Source organism: Carcharodon carcharias, chromosome 2 (genome assembly GCF_017639515.1).
Source record: "Carcharodon carcharias isolate sCarCar2 chromosome 2, sCarCar2.pri, whole genome shotgun sequence".
In the NCBI taxonomy this organism is placed as follows: Eukaryota; Metazoa; Chordata; class Chondrichthyes; order Lamniformes; family Lamnidae; genus Carcharodon; species Carcharodon carcharias.
Genome location: NC_054468.1, coordinates 50,884,872 through 50,897,856, shown reverse-complemented (window position 1 = coordinate 50,897,856; position 12,985 = coordinate 50,884,872). Strand labels below are relative to the sequence as shown.

The window sequence follows — 12,985 nt, the reverse complement described above, 5'->3', positions numbered from 1 at the left end:
AAGAGTCAGTCAGAGGGGGCGAGGAGAGGGTGAAAGAGTCAGGGGGGCGAGGAGAGGGAGAAAGAGTCAGAGGGGGCGAGGAGAGGGAGAAAGAGTCAGAGGGGTCAAGGAGAGGGAGAAAGAGTCAGAGGGGTCGAGGAGAGGGAGAAAGAGTCAGAGGGGGCGAGGAGAGGGAGAAAGAGTCAGAGGGGGCGATGAGAGGGAGAAACAGTCAGAGGGGGCGAGGAGAGGGAGAAAGAGTCGGGGCGAGGAGAGGGAGAAAGAGTCAGAGGGGGCGAGGAGAGGGAGAAAGAGTCAGTCAGAGGGGGCGTGGAGAGGGAGAAAGAGTCAGTCAGAGGGGGCGAGGAGAGGGAGAAAGAGTCAGTCAGAGGGGGCGAGGAGAGGGAGAAAGATCAGTCAGAGCGGGCGAGGAGAGGGAGAAAGTCAGAGGGGGCGAGGACAGGGGGAAAGAGTCAGAGGGGGCGAGGAGAGTGGGAAAGAGGGTGCGAAGAGAGGGAGATAGAGTCAGTCAGAGGGTGCGAGGAGAGGGAGATAGAGTCAGTCAGAGGGTGCGAGGAGAGGGAGATAGAGTCAGTCAGAGGGGGCGAGGAGAGGGAGAAAGAGTCAGAGGGGGCGAGGAGAGGGAGAAAGAGTCAGAGGGGGCGAGGAGAGGGAGAAAGAGTCAGAGGGGGCGAGGAGAGGGAGAAAGAGTCAGAGGGGGCGAGGAGAGGGAGAAAGAGTCGGGGCGAGGAGAGGGAGAAAGAGTCAGAGGGGGCGAGGAGGGAGCTAGAGTCAGTCAGAGGGGGCGAGGAGAGGGAGAAAGAGTCATTCAGAGGGGGCGAGGAGAGGGAGAAAGAGTCAGTCAGAGGGGGCGAGGAGAGGGAGAAAGAGTCAGTCAGAGGGGGCGAGGAGAGGGAGAAAGAGTCAGTCAGAGGGGGCGAGGAAAGGTAGAAAGAGTCAGTCAGAGCGGGCGAGGAGAGGGAGAAAGTCAGAGCGGGCGAGGAGAGGGAGAATGTCAGAGGGGGCGAGGCCAGGGGGAAAGAGTCAGAGGGGGCGAGGAGAGTGGGAAAGAGGGTGCGAAGAGAGGGAGATAGAGTCAGTCAGAGGGTGCGAGGGGAGGGAGATAGAGTCAGTCAGAGGGGGCGAGGAGAGGGCGAAAGAGTCAGTCAGAGGGGGCGAGGAGAGGGAGAAAGAGTCAGAGGGGGCGAGGAGAGGGAGAAAGAGTCAGAGGGGGCGAGGAGAGGGAGAAAGAGTCAGTCAGAGGGGGCGAGGAGAGGGAGAAAGAGTCAGTCAGAGGGGGTGAGGAGAGGGAGAGAGTTAGTCAGAGGGGGCGAGGAGAGGGAGAAAGAGTCAGTCAGATGGGGCGAGGAGAGGGAGAAAGAGTCAGTCAGAGGGGGCGACGAAAGGGAGAAAGAGTCAAGCAGAGGGGGCGAGGACAGGGAGAAAGTCAGAGGGGGCGAGGAGAGGGAGAAAGAGTCAGAGGTGGCGAGGAGAGGGAGAACGAGTCAGAGGGGGTGAGGAGAGGGAGAACGAGTCAGTGGGGGCGAGGAGAGGGAGAAAGAGTCAGAGGGGGCGTGGAGAGGGGGAAAGAGTCAGAGGGGGCGTGGAGAGTGGGAAAGAGAAGGTGCGAGGGGAGGGAGATAGAGTCAGTCAGAGGGGGCGAGGAGAGGGAGAAAGAGTCATTCCGAGGGGGCGAGGAGAGGGAGAAAGAGTCAGAGGGGGCGAGGAGAGGGAGAAAGTCAGTCAGAGGGGGCGTGGAGAGGGGGAAAGAGTCAGAGGGGTTTGGAGAGTGGAAAAGAGAAGGTGCGAGGGGAGGGAGATAGAGTCAGTCAGAGGGTGCGAGGAGAGGGATATAGAGTCAGTCAGAGGGGGCGAGGAGAGGGAGAAAGAGTCATTCCGAGGGGGCGAGGAGAGGGAGAAAGAGTCAGAGGGGGTGATGAGAGGGAGAAAGTCAGTCAGAGGGGGCGAGGAGAGGGAGAAAGAATCAGTCAGGGGGGCGAGGAGAGGGAGAAAGAGTCAGTCAGAGGGTGCGAGGAGAGGGTGAAAGAGTCAGGGGGGCGACGAGAGGGAGAAAGAGTCAGAGGGGGCGAGGAGAGGGAGAAAGAGTCAGAGGGGTCGAGGAGAGGGAGAAAGAGTCAGAGGGGTCGAGGAGAGGGAGAAAGAGTCAGAAGGGTCGAGGAGAGGGAGAAAGAGTCAGAGGGGGCGATGAGAGGGAGAAACAGTCAGAGGGGGCGAGGAGAGGGAGAAAGAGTCGGGGCGAGGAGAGGGAAAAAGAGTCAGAGGGTGCGAGGAGAGGGAGAAAGAGTCAGTCAGAGGGGGCGTGGAGAGGGAGAAAGAGTCAGTCAGAGGGGGCGAGGAGAGGGAGAAAGAGTCAGTCAGAGGGGGCGAGGAGAGGGAGAAAGAGTCAGTCAGAGGGGGCGAGGAAAGGGAGAAAGATCAGTCAGAGCGGGCGAGGAGAGGGAGAAAGTCAGAGGGGGCGAGGACAGGGGGAAAGAGTCAGAGGGGGCGAGGAGAGTGGGAAAGAGGGTGCGAAGAGAGGGAGATAGAGTCAGTCAGAGGGTGCGAGGAGAGGGAGATAGAGTCAGTCAGAGGGGGCGAGGAGAGGGAGAAAGAGTCAGAGGGGGCGAGGAGAGGGAGAAAGAGTCAGAGGGGGCGAGGAGAGGGAGAAAGAGTCAGAGGGGGCGAGGAGAGGGAGAAAGAGTCAGAGGGGGCGAGGAGAGGGAGAAAGAGTCGGGGCGAGGAGGGAGCTAGAGTCAGTCAGAGGGGGCGAGGAGAGGGAGAAAGAGTCATTCAGAGGGGGCAAGGAGAGGGAGAAAGAGTCAGTCAGAGGGGGCGAGGAGAGGGAGAAAGAGTCAGTCAGAGGGGGCGAGGAGAGGGAGAAAGAGTCAGTCAGAGGGGGCGAGGAAAGGTAGAAAGAGTCAGTCAGAGCGGGCGAGGAGAGGGAGAAAGTCAGAGCGGTCGAGGAGAGGGAGAAAGTCAGAGGGGGCGAGGCCAGGGGGAAAGAGTCAGAGGGGGCGAGGAGAGTGGGAAAGAGGGTGCGAAGAGAGGGAGATAGAGTCAGTCAGAGGGTGCGAGGGGAGGGAGATAGAGTCAGTCAGAGGGGGCGAGGAGAGGGCGAAAGAGTCAGTCAGAGGGGGCGAGGAGAGGGAGAAAGAGTCAGAGGGGGCGAGGAGAGGGAGAAAGAGTCAGAGGGGGCGAGGAGAGGGAGAAAGAGTCAGAGGGGGCGAGGAGAGGGAGAAAGAGTCAGTCAGAGGGGGCGAGGAGAGGGAGAAAGAGTCAGTCAGAGGGGGTGAGGAGAGGGAGAGAGTTAGTCAGAGGGGGCGAGGAGAGGGAGAAAGAGTCAGTCAGATGGGGCGAGGAGAGGGAGAAAGAGTCAGTCAGAGGGGGCGACGAAAGGGAGAAAGAGTCAAGCAGAGGGGGCGAGGACAGGGAGAAAGTCAGAGGGGGCGAGGAGAGGGAGAAAGAGTCAGAGGGGGCGAGGAGAGGGAGAACGAGTCAGAGGGGGTGAGGAGAGGGAGAACGAGTCAGTGGGGGCGAGGAGAGGGAGAAAGAGTCAGAGGGGGCGTGGAGAGGGGGAAAGAGTCAGAGGGGGCGTGGAGAGTGGGAAAGAGAAGGTGCGAGGGGAGGGAGATAGAGTCAGTCAGAGGGGGCGAGGAGAGGGAGAAAGAGTCATTCCGAGGGGGCGAGGAGAGGTAGAAAGAGTCAGAGGGGGCGAGGAGAGGGAGAAAGTCAGTCAGAGGGGGCGAGGAAAGGGAGAAAGAATCAGTCAGAGGGGGCGAGGAGATGGAGAAAGAGTCAGTCAGAGGGGGCGAGGAAAGGGAGAAAGAGTCAATCAGAGGGGGCGAGGAGAGGGAGAAAGTGTCAGAGGGGGCGAGGAGAGGGAGAACGAGTCAGAGGGGGCGAGGAGAGTGGGAAAGAGAGTGTGCGAGGAGAGGGAGATAGAGTCAGTCAGAGGGTGCGAGGAGAGGCAGATAGTCAGTCAGAGGGGGCGAGGAGAGGGAGAAAGAGTTAGTCAGAGGGGCGAGGAGAGGGTCGAAAGAGTCAGTCAGAGGGGGCGAGGAAAGGGAGAAAGAGTCAATCAGAGGGGGCGAGGAGAGGGTGAAAGAGTCAGAGGGGGCGAGGAGAGGGGGAAAGAGTCAGAGGGGGCGAGGAGAGTGGGAAAGAGAAGGTGCGAGGAGCGGGAGATAGACTCAGTCAGAGGGTGCGAGGAGGGAGCTAGAGTCAGTCAGAGGGGGCGAGGAGAGGGAGAAAGTCATTCAGAGGGGGCGAGGAGAGGGAGAAAGAATCAGTCAGAGGGGGCGAGGAGAGGGAGAAAGAGTCAGTCAGAGGGGGCGAGGAGAGGGAGAAAGAGTCAGTCAGAGGGGGCGAGGAGAGGGAGAAATAGTCAGTCAGAGGGAGCGAGGAGAGGGAGAAAGTCAGAGGGTGCGAGGAGAGGGAGAAAGAGTCAGAGGGGGCGTGGAGAGGGTGAAAGAGTCAGAGGGGGCGAGGAGAGGGAGAAAGAGTCAGAGGGGGCGAGAAGAGGGAGAAAGAGTCAGTCAGAGGGTGCGAGAAGAGGGAGAAAGAGTCAGTCAGAGGGGGCGAGGAGAGGGAGAACGAGTCAGAGGGGGCGAGGAGAGTGGGAAAGAGAGGGTGCGAGGAGAGGGAGATAGAGTCAGTCAGAGGGTGCGAGGAGAGGGAGATAATGTCAGTCAGACGGGGCGAGGAGAGGGAGATAGAGTCAGTCAGAGGGGGCGAGAAGAGGGAGAAAGAGTCAGTCAGAGGGGGCGAGGAGAGCGAGAGCGAGTCAGAGGGGGCAAGTAGAGGGAGAACGAGTCAGAGGGGGCGAGGAGATGGAGAAAGTGTCAGTCAGGGGGCGAGGAGAGGGAGAAAGAGTCAGTCAGAGGTGGCGAGGAGAGGGAGAAAGAGTCAGTCAGAGGGGGCGAGGGGAGGGAGAAAGAGTCAGTCAGAGGGGGCGAGGGGAGGGAGAAAGAGTCAGTCAGAGGGGGCGAGGAGAGGGAGAAAGAATCAGGGGGCGAGGAGAGGGAGAAAGAGTCAGAGGGGGCGAGGAGAGGGAGAAAGAGTCAGAGGGGGCCAGGAGAGGGAGAAAGAGTCAGAGGGGGCGAGCAGAGGGAGAAAGAGTCAGAGGGGGCGAGCAGAGGGAGAAAGAGTCAGAGGGGGCGAGGAGAGGGAGAAAGAGTCAGAGGGGGCGAGGAGATGGAGAAAGAGTCAGAGGGGGCGAGGAGAGGGATAAAGAGTCAGAGGGGGCGAGGAGAGGGAGAAAGAGTCAGTCAGAGGGGGCGAGGAGAGGGAGATAGTGTCAATCAGAGGGGGCGAGGAGAGGGAGAAAGAGTCAGTCAGAGGGGGCGAGGAGAGGGAGAAAGAGTCAGTCAGAGGGGGCGAGGAGAGGGAGAAAGAGTCAGTCAGAGGGGGCGAGGAGAGGGAGAAAGAGTCAGTCAGAGGGGGCGAGGAGAGGGAGAAAGAGTCAGTCAGAGGGGGCGAGGAGAGGGAGAAAGAGTCAGTCAGAGGGGGCGAGGAGAGGGAGAAAGAGTCAGTCAGAGGGGGCGAGGAGAGGGAGAAAGAGTCAGTCAGAGGGGGCGAGGAGAGGGAGAAAGAGTCAGAGGGGGCGAGGAGAGGGAGAAAGAGTCAGAGGGGGCGAGGAGAGGGAGAAAGAGTCAGAGGGGGCGAGGAGAGGGAGAAAGAGTCAGAGGGGGCGAGGAGAGGGAGAAAGAGTCAGAGGGGGCGAGGAGAGGGAGAAAGAGTCAGAGGGGGCGAGGAGAGGGAGAAAGAGTCAGAGGGGGCGAGGAGAGGGAGAAAGAGTCAGAGGGGGCGAGGAGAGGGAGAACGAGTCAGAGGGGGCGAGGAGAGGGAGAAAGAGTCAATCAGAGGGGGCGAGGTGAGGGAGAAAGAGTCAGTCAGAGGGGGCGACGAAAGGGAGAAAGAGTCAAGCAGAGGGGGCGAGGAGAGGGAGAAAGAGTCAGAGGGGGCGAGGAGAGGGAGAAAGAGTCAGAGGGGGCGAGGAGAGGGAGAACGAGTCAGAGGGGGCGAGGAGAGGGAGAAAGAGTCAGAAGGGGCGTGGAGAGGGGGAAAGAGTCAGAGGGGGCGTGGATTGTGGGAAAGAGAAGGTGCGAGGGGAGGGAGATAGAGTCAGTCAGAGGGTGCGAGGAGAGGGATATAGAGTCAGTCAGAGGGGGCGAGGAGAGGGAGAAAGAGTCATTCCGAGGGGGCGAGGAGAGGGAGAAAGAGTCAGAGGGGGCGATGAGAGGGAGAAAGTCAGTCAGAGGGGGCGAGGAGAGGGAGAAAGAATCAGTCGGGGGGGCGAGGAGAGGGAGAAAGAGTCAGTCAGAGGGGGCGAGGAGAGGGTGAAAGAGTCAGGGGGGCGAGGAGAGGGAGAAAGAGTCAGAGGGGGCGAGGAGAGGGAGAAAGAGTCAGAGGGGTCAAGGAGAGGGAGAAAGAGTCAGAGGGGTCGAGGAGAGGGAGAAAGAGTCAGAGGGGGCGAGGAGAGGGAGAAAGAGTCAGAGGGGGCGATGAGAGGGAGAAACAGTCAGAGGGGGCGAGGAGAGGGAGAAAGAGTCGGGGCGAGGAGAGGGAGAAAGAGTCAGAGGGGGCGAGGAGAGGGAGAAAGAGTCAGTCAGAGGGGGCGTGGAGAGGGAGAAAGAGTCAGTCAGAGGGGGCGAGGAGAGGGAGAAAGAGTCAGTCAGAGGGGGGCGAGGAGAGGGAGAAAGATCAGTCAGAGCGGGCGAGGAGAGGGAGAAAGTCAGAGGGGGCGAGGACAGGGGGAAAGAGTCAGAGGGGGCGAGGAGAGTGGGAAAGAGGGTGCGAAGAGAGGGAGATAGAGTCAGTCAGAGGGTGCGAGGAGAGGGAGATAGAGTCAGTCAGAGGGGGCGAGGAGAGGGAGAAAGAGTCAGAGGGGGCGAGGAGAGGGAGAAAGAGTCAGAGGGGGCGAGGAGAGGGAGAAAGAGTCAGAGGGGGCGAGGAGAGGGAGAAAGAGTCAGAGGGGGCGAGGAGAGGGAGAAAGAGTCGGGGCGAGGAGAGGGAGAAAGAGTCAGAGGGGGCGAGGAGGGAGCTAGAGTCAGTCAGAGGGGGCGAGGAGAGGGAGAAAGAGTCATTCAGAGGGGGCGAGGAGAGGGAGAAAGAGTCAGTCAGAGGGGGCGAGGAGAGGGAGAAAGAGTCAGTCAGAGGGGGCGAGGAGAGGGAGAAAGAGTCAGTCAGAGGGGGCGAGGAAAGGTAGAAAGAGTCAGTCAGAGCGGGCGAGGAGAGGGAGAAAGTCAGAGCGGGCGAGGAGAGGGAGAATGTCAGAGGGGGCGAGGCCAGGGGGAAAGAGTCAGAGGGGGCGAGGAGAGTGGGAAAGAGGGTGCGAAGAGAGGGAGATAGAGTCAGTCAGAGGGTGCGAGGGGAGGGAGATAGAGTCAGTCAGAGGGGGCGAGGAGAGGGCGAAAGAGTCAGTCAGAGGGGGCGAGGAGAGGGAGAAAGAGTCAGAGGGGGCGAGGAGAGGGAGAAAGAGTCAGAGGGGGCGAGGAGAGGGAGAAAGAGTCAGTCAGAGGGGGCGAGGAGAGGGAGAAAGAGTCAGTCAGAGGGGGGTGAGGAGAGGGAGAGAGTTAGTCAGAGGGGGCGAGGAGAGGGAGAAAGAGTCAGTCAGATGGGGCGAGGAGAGGGAGAAAGAGTCAGTCAGAGGGGGCGACGAAAGGGAGAAAGAGTCAAGCAGAGGGGGGCGAGGACAGGGAGAAAGTCAGAGGGGGCGAGGAGAGGGAGAAAGAGTCAGAGGTGGCGAGGAGAGGGAGAACGAGTCAGAGGGGGTGAGGAGAGGGAGAACGAGTCAGTGGGGGCGAGGAGAGGGAGAAAGAGTCAGAGGGGGCGTGGAGAGGGGGAAAGAGTCAGAGGGGGCGTGGAGAGTGGGAAAGAGAAGGTGCGAGGGGAGGGAGATAGAGTCAGTCAGAGGGGGCGAGGAGAGGGAGAAAGAGTCATTCCGAGGGGGCGAGGAGAGGGAGAAAGAGTCAGAGGGGGCGAGGAGAGGGAGAAAGTCAGTCAGAGGGGGCGAGGAAAGGGAGAAAGAATCAGTCAGAGGGGGCGAGGAGATGGAGAAAGAGTCAGTCAGAGGGGGCGAGGAAAGGGAGAAAGAGTCAATCAGAGGGGGCGAGGAGAGGGAGAAAGTGTCAGAGGGGGCGAGGAGAGGGAGAACGAGTCAGAGGGGGCGAGGAGAGTGGGAAAGAGAGTGTGCGAGGAGAGGGAGATAGAGTCAGTCAGAGGGTGCGAGGAGAGGCAGATAGTCAGTCAGAGGGGGCGAGGAGAGGGAGAAAGAGTTAGTCAGAGGGGCGAGGAGAGGGTCGAAAGAGTCAGTCAGAGGGGGCGAGGAAAGGGAGAAAGAGTCAATCAGAGGGGGCGAGGAGAGGGTGAAAGAGTCAGAGGGGGCGAGGAGAGGGGGAAAGAGACAGAGGGGGCGAGGAGAGTGGGAAAGAGAAGGTGCGAGGAGCGGGAGATAGACTCAGTCAGAGGGTGCGAGGAGGGAGCTAGAGTCAGTCAGAGGGGGCGAGGAGAGGGAGAAAGTCATTCAGAGGGGGCGAGGAGAGGGAGAAAGAATCAGTCAGAGGGGGCGAGGAGAGGGAGAAAGAGTCAGTCAGAGGGGGCGAGGAGAGGGAGAAAGAGTCAGTCAGAGGGGGCGAGGAGAGGGAGAAATAGTCAGTCAGAGGGAGCGAGGAGAGGGAGAAAGTCAGAGGGTGCGAGGAGAGGGAGAAAGAGTCAGAGGGGGCGTGGAGAGGCTGAAAGAGTCAGAGGGGGCGAGGAGAGGGAGAAAGAGTCAGAGGGGGCGAGAAGAGGGTGAAAGAGTCAGTCAGAGGGTGCGAGAAGAGGGAGAAAGAGTCAGTCAGAGGGGGCGAGGAGAGGGAGAACGAGTCAGAGGGGGCGAGGAGAGTGGGAAAGAGAGGGTGCGAGGAGAGGGAGATAGAGTCAGTCAGAGGGTGCGAGGAGAGGGAGATAATGTCAGTCAGACGGGGCGAGGAGAGGGAGATAGAGTCAGTCAGAGGGGGCGAGAAGAGGGAGAAAGAGTCAGTCAGAGGGGGCGAGGAGAGCGAGAGCGAGTCAGAGGGGGCAAGTAGAGGGAGAACGAGTCAGAGGGGGCGAGGAGATGGAGAAAGTGTCAGTCAGGGGGCGAGGAGAGGGAGAAAGAGTCAGTCAGAGGTGGCGAGGAGAGGGAGAAAGAGTCAGTCAGAGGGGGCGAGGGGAGGGAGAAAGAGTCAGTCAGAGGGGGCGAGGGGAGGGAGAAAGAGTCAGTCAGAGGGGGCGAGGAGAGGGAGAAAGAATCAGGGGGCGAGGAGAGGGAGAAAGAGTCAGAGGGGGCGAGGAGAGGGAGAAAGAGTCAGAGGGGGCCAGGAGAGGGAGAAAGAGTCAGAGGGGGCGAGCAGAGGGAGAAAGAGTCAGAGGGGGCGAGCAGAGGGAGAAAGAGTCAGAGGGGGCGAGGAGAGGGAGAAAGAGTCAGAGGGGGCCAGGAGAGGGAGAAAGAGTCAGAGGGGGCGAGGAGATGGAGAAAGAGTCAGAGGGGGCGAGGAGAGGGATAAAGAGTCAGAGGGGGCGAGGAGAGGGAGAAAGAGTCAGTCAGAGGGGGCGAGGAGAGGGAGATAGTGTCAATCAGAGGGGGCGAGGAGAGGGAGAAAGAGTCAGTCAGAGGGGGCGAGGAGAGGGAGAAAGATTCAGTCAGAGGGGGCGAGGAGAGGGAGAAAGAGTCAGTCAGAGGGGGCGAGGAGAGGGAGAAAGAGTCAGTCAGAGGGGGCGAGGAGAGGGAGAAAGAGTCAGTCAGAGGGGGCGAGGAGAGGGAGAAAGAGTCAGTCAGAGGGGGCGAGGAGAGGGAGAAAGAGTCAGTCAGAGGGGGCGAGGAGAGGGAGAAAGAGTCAGTCAGAGGGGGCGAGGAGAGGGAGAAAGAGTCAGTCAGAGGGGGCGAGGAGAGGGAGAAAGAGTCAGTCAGAGGGGGCGAGGAGAGGGAGAAAGAGTCAGAGGGGGCGAGGAGAGGGAGAAAGAGTCAGAGGGGGCGAGGAGAGGGAGAACGAGTCAGAGGGGGCGAGGAGAGGGAGAACGAGTCAGAGGGGGCGAGGAGAGGGAGAACGAGTCAGTGGGGGCGAGGAGAGGGAGAAAGAGTCAGAGGGGGCGTGGAGAGGGGGAAAGAGTCAGAGGGGGCGTGGAGAGTGGGAAAGAGAAGGTGCGAGGGGAGGGAGATAGAGTCAGTCAGAGGGGGCGAGGAGAGGGAGAAAGAGTCATTCCGAGGCGGCGAGGAGAGGGAGAAAGAGTCAGAGGGGGCGAGGAGAGGGAGAAAGTCAGTCAGAGGGGGCGAGGAAAGGGAGAAAGAATCAGTCAGAGGGGGCGAGGAGATGGAGAAAGAGTCAGTCAGAGGGGGCGAGGAAAGGGAGAAAGAGTCAATCAGAGGGGGCGAGGAGAGGGAGAAAGTGTCAGAGGGGGCGAGGAGAGGGAGAACGAGTCAGAGGGGGCGAGGAGAGTGGGAAAGAGAGTGTGCGAGGAGAGGGAGATAGAGTCAGTCAGAGGGTGCGAGGAGAGGCAGATAATCAGTCAGAGGGGGCGAGGAGAGGGAGAAAGAGTTAGTCAGAGGGGCGAGGAGAGGGAGAAAGAGTCAGTCAGAGGGGGCGAGGAAAGGGAGAAAGAGTCAATCAGAGGGGGCGAGGATAGGGTGAAAGAGTCAGAGGGGGCGAGGAGAGGGGGAAAGAGTCAGAGGGGGCGAGGAGAGTGGGAAAGAGAAGGTGCGAGGAGCGGGAGATAGACTCAGTCAGAGGGTGCGAGGAGGGAGCTAGAGTCAGTCAGAGGGGGCGAGGAGAGGGAGAAAGAGTCATTCAGAGGGGGCGAGGAGAGGGAGAAAGAGTCAGTCAGAGGGGGCGAGGAGAGGGAGAAAGAGTCAGTCAGAGGGGGCGAGGAGAGGGAGAAAGAGTCAGTCAGAGGGGGCGAGGAGAGGGAGAAATAGTCAGTCAGAGGGAGCGAGGAGAGGGAGATAGAGTCAGTCAGAGGGGGCGAGAAGAGGGAGAAAGAGTCAGTTAGAGGGGGCGAGGAGAGGGAGAAAGAGTCAGTCAGAGGGGGCGAGAAGAGGGAGAAAGAGTCAGTCAGAGGGTGCGAGAAGAGGGAGAAAGAGTCAGTCAGAGGGGGCGAGGAGAAGGAGAACGAGTCAGAGGGGGCGAGGAGAGTGGGAAAGAGAGGGTGCGAGGAGAGGGAGATAGAGTCAGTCAGAGGGTGCGAGGAGAGGGAGATAATGTCAGTCAGACGGGGCGAGGAGAGGGAGATAGAGTCAGTCAGAGGGGGCGAGAAGAGGGAGAAAGAGTCAGTCAGAGGGGGCGAGGATAGCGAGAGCGAGTCAGAGGGGGCAAGTAGAGGGAGAACGAGTCAGAGGGGACGAGGACAGGGTGAACGCGTCAGAGGAGGCCGAGGAGAGGGAGAACGCGTCACGGGCCGAGGAGAGGGAGAACGCGTCAGTGGGGGCGAGGAGGGGGAGAACGAGTCAGAGGGGGTTGAGGAGAGATGATGAGCCAGATGGGGTGGGAGAGAGGGCAGATGATGATAAGGGAAAACAAGCAGAAAATTGGACTAAGTTTAAGTAGTGTTGTCAGTGAGACAGAAGCTGTGCTTTTGAAGACTTTTTTGGGTGATTTTGTGTTATCGAATTTGAATTTATACAATATTTCTGTTTTATTCTGTGATTTATTTCATTTTGTATGTTATTCCAGCTAAAAATGCACTGTGCTGCCCATGTATGGTGCAATATTTCAACTTACACATTGGTTTTTCCAGGCAAGAAATGTCTGAAGGAGCCTAACTCTGGCTATGACATTGATTCCAGTAGGAACCCATGATTCACTTAAAGTTGTTTCATTTAAAGTCACAATTTTCAGGAACGCAATCATAATTTTAAGTGAGGACTTATTGTACCTAAAAATGACAGAACTGGGTACATTTAAATGGTGAAAAGCTAGCAACAGTAAAGGTTCAAAGAGACTTTAGGTCTATTTAAATGGCATGAACAGGTAGAGAAAGTGGTCAAAAAGCCTAATAGAATGCTGCCGTTTATATCTCAAGAACTAGATTACAGCGGGTATAAGTTATGTTTCGGCTATATAAAGCTTTGGTTAGACAACACCTAGAATATTGTGAGCAGCTCTGGGAAAGGAGAGAGTTTTAGGAAGGATATATTGGCCTTGGAGGGAATGCTATATAGGTTTACCAGAATGATGTAGACTCTTCCATCTAAATTACAAGGAGTTACACAAACTGATTTGATTTGATTGATGTTTTCAAGATATGGTGAACTGATAGTGAGAAACACTGCTTAGGAAGGTTAGGATTGGGGCTGTGGGGCATAATCTAAAAAGTTAGAGCCAGACCATTCAGGAGTAAAATTGGGAAACACTTATATACACAAAGGTTTTAGAAATTTGGAACTCTATTCCACAAGCATCATTTCATACAAAAACAAAAAATGCTGGAAAAACTCAGCAGGTCTAACAGTATCTGTGGAGAGAAAAAAAACAATTAGCGTTTCGAGTCCTTATGACTCTTCAGTCTGAAGCAAAAACAGAAAATGCTGGAAAAGCTCAGCAGGTCTAACGGCATCTGTGGAGAGAAAAAAAAACCAGACTTAACATTTCGAGTCCTTATGACTCATCGCTGAAAGTGAAGATCCTACAAGATCAATTGTTAATTTTAAATCTGAGATTGATAGATATGTTTCAATGGTATTGAAGGATATGGGGCAAAAGTGGGTGTATGGAATTAGGTCGCATATCAGCCATGTTCCAAAGCTATGGGGAAAAGGCAGGGGAGTGAAACTAGCTGAGTAGCTCTTACGGCCAGTATAGACACAACAGGCCAAATGGCTGCCTTTTGTGCTGTAAGCAATCTATGAATCATTGAATAGCAGTGGAACAGTCTCAAGGAGCTAAATGGTTTTTTTATTTGTTCATGGGTATTGGCATTGCTGGCTATGCCAGCATTTATTGCCCACCCCTAATTGCCCCTGTTCAGAGGGCAATGAAGAGTCAACCATATT

The 12,985-nt window shown here is 57.9% G+C and overlaps 1 protein-coding gene across 4 annotated transcripts in view; it reads left to right on the top strand.

Annotated features, from left to right (window-relative positions):
- LOC121292449 (mitofusin-1-like) overlaps window positions 1-12,985 on the top strand; it is a 204,288-nt gene that overhangs the window by 173,841 nt on the left and 17,462 nt on the right. The gene's annotated exons all lie outside the window — the stretch shown is intronic.